Here is a 5,273-nt window from a genome sequence, read left to right as displayed (position 1 = left end):
CCACGTTCAGCTTATCCAACCAGACTACTGTAACTGTCTTCTGACTGGGTGCCCACTGGGTAGAAGGGCAGATCCCTGAGCCTTCCCCCTGCCCCCCAAATACTGGGGATTAAGCTCAGGGTCTCATGCAAGCTAGGCAAGTACTCTACTATGGAGCTACACCCTCTTCTGAGCCTAGAAGGTCCCTGGTGTTCAGAGTCCTAACTTTTTCAGTTCCTGTCAGTCCTGCCCAATTCGGGCTTATGAGGTCATTTTCTTTTTTTTTTTTTTACACATTTATTTTTTAGTTGGACACAATATCTTTATTTATTTATTTTTATGTGGTGCTAAGAATCAAACCCAGGGCCTTGCATGTGCTAGGCTGAGCCACAACCCCAGCCCCTATGAGGTCATTTTCAATATCCAAAGCACATCATTCACATTTGGTCTTCACAGTTTTTGTTCTTGATGTTTGTTCAGCCTTAAGATCCTTTTCCTTCTTATACACTTGGCTGATCCTTTCTTTTAACATTCAGTACCAGTGCCACCTTCAAAAACCTAAGTTTCTTAAACTTTGAGCTCCTACAGTTTTCTCTTTAGAGGGTTCTAGCCATTCCTAAATCTGCTGTGGGACATCTTCAGACAATTTGAGATAGCAAAGATTTAGAAATCTGCAAGTTCCTGGCTGGGGTAAGGGAGGCCATATGAAAAATGTAGGATCATGAAATGGAGGATTTGGGATTATTAGTTCAGTACAAGGCAGGAGCAGGGTGGAAAAGTGGGATCAAGGTGTCCTGAGAAAAAGTTTCCTGGAAGTGACTGACATGAAAAGTTAACTGGTGCAGTAGGAAGCTTAAGTTGGAATCTAGTTTCCAAGACTAAGTTCAATGAATTGGGAAAATCATTTTACTTCTTTGTACCTCAGATGAGAATAAAAATTCTCTGTCTCAGAGAATTGTAGTAAGAATTAAATAATGAATAACATGCATAGAAAAAAGCATATTTCTAATCCCAGTTGAGTTGTCATCCTTTCCATAAAGCTTTTACTGACATTTCTAGGGGGAAATAATTGTGCTTTTGCTAAGCTCTGGAGTTATTTCTTTGGTTTACTTATTGTTCACATTTCATTGACTGGGAGATTTATATATCATAAGATTAATAAAATTCACAAGGGGGTCCTTCAAGGACTACAAACCAAGTTTGGAAACATGTCCAAACATGTCCAATGGTCTCTCTTCATCCTTGGAACCTAGTTTATAAAAAGTACACAAAAGACATGTGTGAACCAAATGAAGAATAGGATGGGACTCATAGGTGTATGCATAACTGATTTCTCTAATTAGACTCTAAGCTCCTTAATGGAAAAGACAACATATATATGGTATTCAATAATCTATCCCTAATACAGTATCTGGCACATAACATATTCCATAACTACCTATGGAAGAAATGAATAAAGGTTGGTATTTCCTTTGGTTTACTATGGGGCACTATAAAATTTCTAATCCCTAACCTCCCTTGCAAAGGGTTGGAGGCTCTTCTCATGTGTTCTTTTTTTTTTTAAAGAGAGAGTGGGGGGAAGGAGAGGGAGGGAGGGAGGGAGGGAGGGAGGGAGAGAGAGAGAGAGAGAGAGAGAGAGAGAGAGAGAATTTTAATATTTTTATTTTTTAGTTTTCAGCGGACACAACATCTTTGTTTGTATGTGGTGCTGAGGATCGAATCCAGGCCACACGCATGCCAGGCGAGCGCGCTACCGCTTAAGCCACATCCCCAGCCCCTTCTCATGTGTTCTTATGATATCCCATACTTCTACTAGTATATATGGTACTTATTACTTTACTGTAATTGTTTACTCCTCTCATCAATTTCCCACTTGTTTATGGGGCCTTTAATTACTTATTCACCTATGTCACTCTGGTACCTGGCAGAACCTAGAACTCACAAAAAATATGTTGGGAAGATTAATGGGTAGGTGGATGGATAGGAATAGATTTAGATTCAATCTATCTTTCAGGAAATCTCTCTAGTGACCAACTACACCTATCTGCTAGAAAGATAAATGAAAAGAATGAATGAGTAAATCACTGGCCAAGAAATGTTAAAGATAATGACTGCTAGAGAAGTTTCCAGTAACTTATAGAATATTGAACCTGGCTTCAGGTCTACACAGTACTTACTTGATCTTTGACTTTGGGAATAGCCCTTTGACTTCTTTTTTTTTGTGCTTCTTGACCTGTTTCTTTACCTGTAAAATAGATATTATAATTCCTCTTAGTCTGTCATTCAGAATTTTTGAACTTTGTTATAAATTATATCCTACTGTGAGCCTTCTGGTCCAAAATTTGTCTTGCAAGGGCCTAGGGGAAAAACCATAAGATAAAAGATCCAAGAAATAGCTGGATATAGATATAGACAGAGACAGAGGCACAGATGGGAAGAGGAATAGAAAGATAGTTTTTAATGACAATGAAGTATGGCTGGATTGTTTAAATAAGATATAAAAAGCACAAAGGAAAGGAAGGGATCATTTACATGATCATTTAAATGAAATAAATTTCTATAAGATAAAAATAGTGAAGTCAAAGTTGAAAGATAAGATTTGGTCTTGGAAAAGATACTACTATGCATATAATGCAAAGGAAAATCAAACTCAAGCATACAGACCCAGACATAACTAATAAAAATTCCAATTTCCTATAAGGACTATTAGGTGAGAAGGTGTAGATCTATAATTAATGGGCCAAGAGGGGACATAACTCCCAGGTGAGATTTGCTAGAAAGTAATACTAAGGGAAGTTGTGAAGTTTATGGTAGAAAACCAAAAGTTTCTGACTTGAGGCTGCCTGTCTGGTTAAGGTCAGTTACCTCCAGTCTCTATCTCAAACTTGAAATTCATGCTAATCTGACTGTAGTACCTCGTGTCTTCAATACATAAATATATATTCTCTTTCTCTTCCTTGTGCAGGTATATGTGCACACACACAAAGAGGCAGGAATGTTCTCATCTGCTTCTGTACATATGTTCTTGTTTCATTTGGGACATCACACTTCTGTGCTTATTTTTTTGTCCAGCTCATAGACAACTTTCGTGTACCTCCTAGGTCTCAGGTTGACCCTTCTCTGTGCTACCACCTCAGGCCCACTTCTTAAGGAAGAATAGGATGGGACCCATAGGATGGGACTCTGCCACACTGTCATCTTAGCTGTAAGCAATATTGCATGTAGAATTCACATTTTCAGAGTGACAAATGTTTGCCAGTGTACCGCCTCAGGCCCACTTCTTAAGGAAGAATAGGATGTGACCCATAGGATGGGACTCTGCCATACTGTATTATAATAGCCTGCTTCCTTGACTGTTCCTCTCCCCCAACCTCAGGCTGAGTCCTTCCAAAACCTGGCCTGGGTCCTACTTATCTCTATTCTCATAACTTCATACAAGATTTGGCCTACAAAGGAGTCTAAATGAGTGTTAACTGTACTTAACTGAGCCACAAACAAAATGCTATAGGAGCACTTCATTCTATACGTAAAAAAGGAAAAACAAAGGTCAGGAAAGATTTCACAGAGCAAGTGACATTAGAGTTGGATATTTAAAAATGAGAAATGACATCATATATAGAAGTTAGAAAAAAGGAAAAGAAATGAGGGGAGGAACCTCATGAAAATTTAAGGGCGATCAGTAGACTGAAGGAAATGGGGGGACAGAAAGGGGAAATAGTGGGGAATTATATTGACCAAATTATTCATATTGTATGCATGCACGAATATGTAAAAACAAATCCCACTGTTATGTACAATTATATTGCACTGAAATAAATGTGAAAAATGAGAAATTACAAAAGATGAACAGCAACAACAAAGAGCTACAGGAGAATCCATCCAAGTGGCCTTCCTCTGCCAACAGAGGTGAAGAAATCTAATCTGATATTATTTAATGGTCATTATTTTCATATGAATGTTAACTTTTTCAAGACAGGTTTTTGTCCATTTTATTCAGGGATGTATCCTGACTGACTAGAACAGGGCATGCTCCATATTAAGCACTTCATTAAGAATTTGTTCCATTTGGATACTTAGGACAGGGACACAGGGATAAAAAAAAAAGGCACAATGAAATGTAACAGAGTAGAGTATAATGTAATACTACTGTGTGATAACTCTAGGTCTCTAGAGTAGTAATCGATTTTATTTTCTTTCTTTCTCTCTCTCTCTCTCTCTCTCTCTTTCTTTCTTTCTTTTTTTGTATTGTGGATTGAATCCAGGGACCTTTTACCACTGAGCTACATCTCCAATTCTTTTTTGTTTTATTTTTTTGAGACGAGCTCTTACCAAGTTGCTGAGGGTCCCCCTAGGTTGTTGAGGATGGCCTTTACTTGTGATCCTCCTGCCTCAACCTCCTGAGTCACTGGAATTACAGATGTGTGTCACCAAGCTGGCTCAACCAGGTGTATTTTGTTCCCTTTGTATTCTTTAGTTCAATGCCAGGTAATATTGGTGCTCAATAAATATTTGTGGAAAATATTTGTGGAAAAACAAATTGATAATTGATTAAAATCTAGAATATGACTATATCCTAAAATTGTAAAAGTTCTTAAAAAAAAAAAAAACCACAACAACAACAAAAAACCTGGCTTCAAACTGGGTTTTGATACATACTATCTGGCCTTGGGTAAGTTCCATAGTTTCTTCATCTGACAGGGTGGTTCTGGGACTAAATAAGAGGATGGATGTATATGCATGTAGAACATGGCCTGGCAAACATTTATCACTCCGAAATGTGAATTCGACATGCAACATTGCTTACAGCTAAGATGACAGTCGCTTGAGAGAATAATCGGTTAAGTGCCCTAACAGGTAGCAAAGGATGAAGGTTAGCTCTACCCTCGCTCCTTTGGAGACTCCACATCGGGGGCGGGAAGACTAAGTTACGCAAATGAAGTTTCCAGCCGCACCTGCCTCCGCCGTCGCTTCCGCCTTCGAGGGGTCCGCGGAGGCGACGACCGGGTCAGGCGGGACGCGCGCCTGCGAGGCTCGCGGGAATCTCGGAGCTGCTCCACGGTGGCGCTTGCCACTACCTTCCTTACTCCTTAGTAACCGCGACGCCGCGGCTGCCCGTGTAGGCAGCAACCGGCGGCCAGAGCTTCTAACTACAAGTCCCGGCAAGCTCCGCGGTCACTTCCGCTTATAACCTCGCGTCATCTCGTCCCGAACTACGGATCCCGAAGGACTCCGAGCGGCGCGTCACGCCAGCAAATTCAGCCAATCGGCTTCGGACAAGTCGGAGGGGAGGGAGA

This window comes from Callospermophilus lateralis, chromosome 2 (genome assembly GCF_048772815.1).
Source record: "Callospermophilus lateralis isolate mCalLat2 chromosome 2, mCalLat2.hap1, whole genome shotgun sequence".
Lineage (NCBI taxonomy): Eukaryota > Metazoa > Chordata > Mammalia > Rodentia > Sciuridae > Callospermophilus > Callospermophilus lateralis.
Note: the sequence above shows the minus strand (reverse complement) of the source record.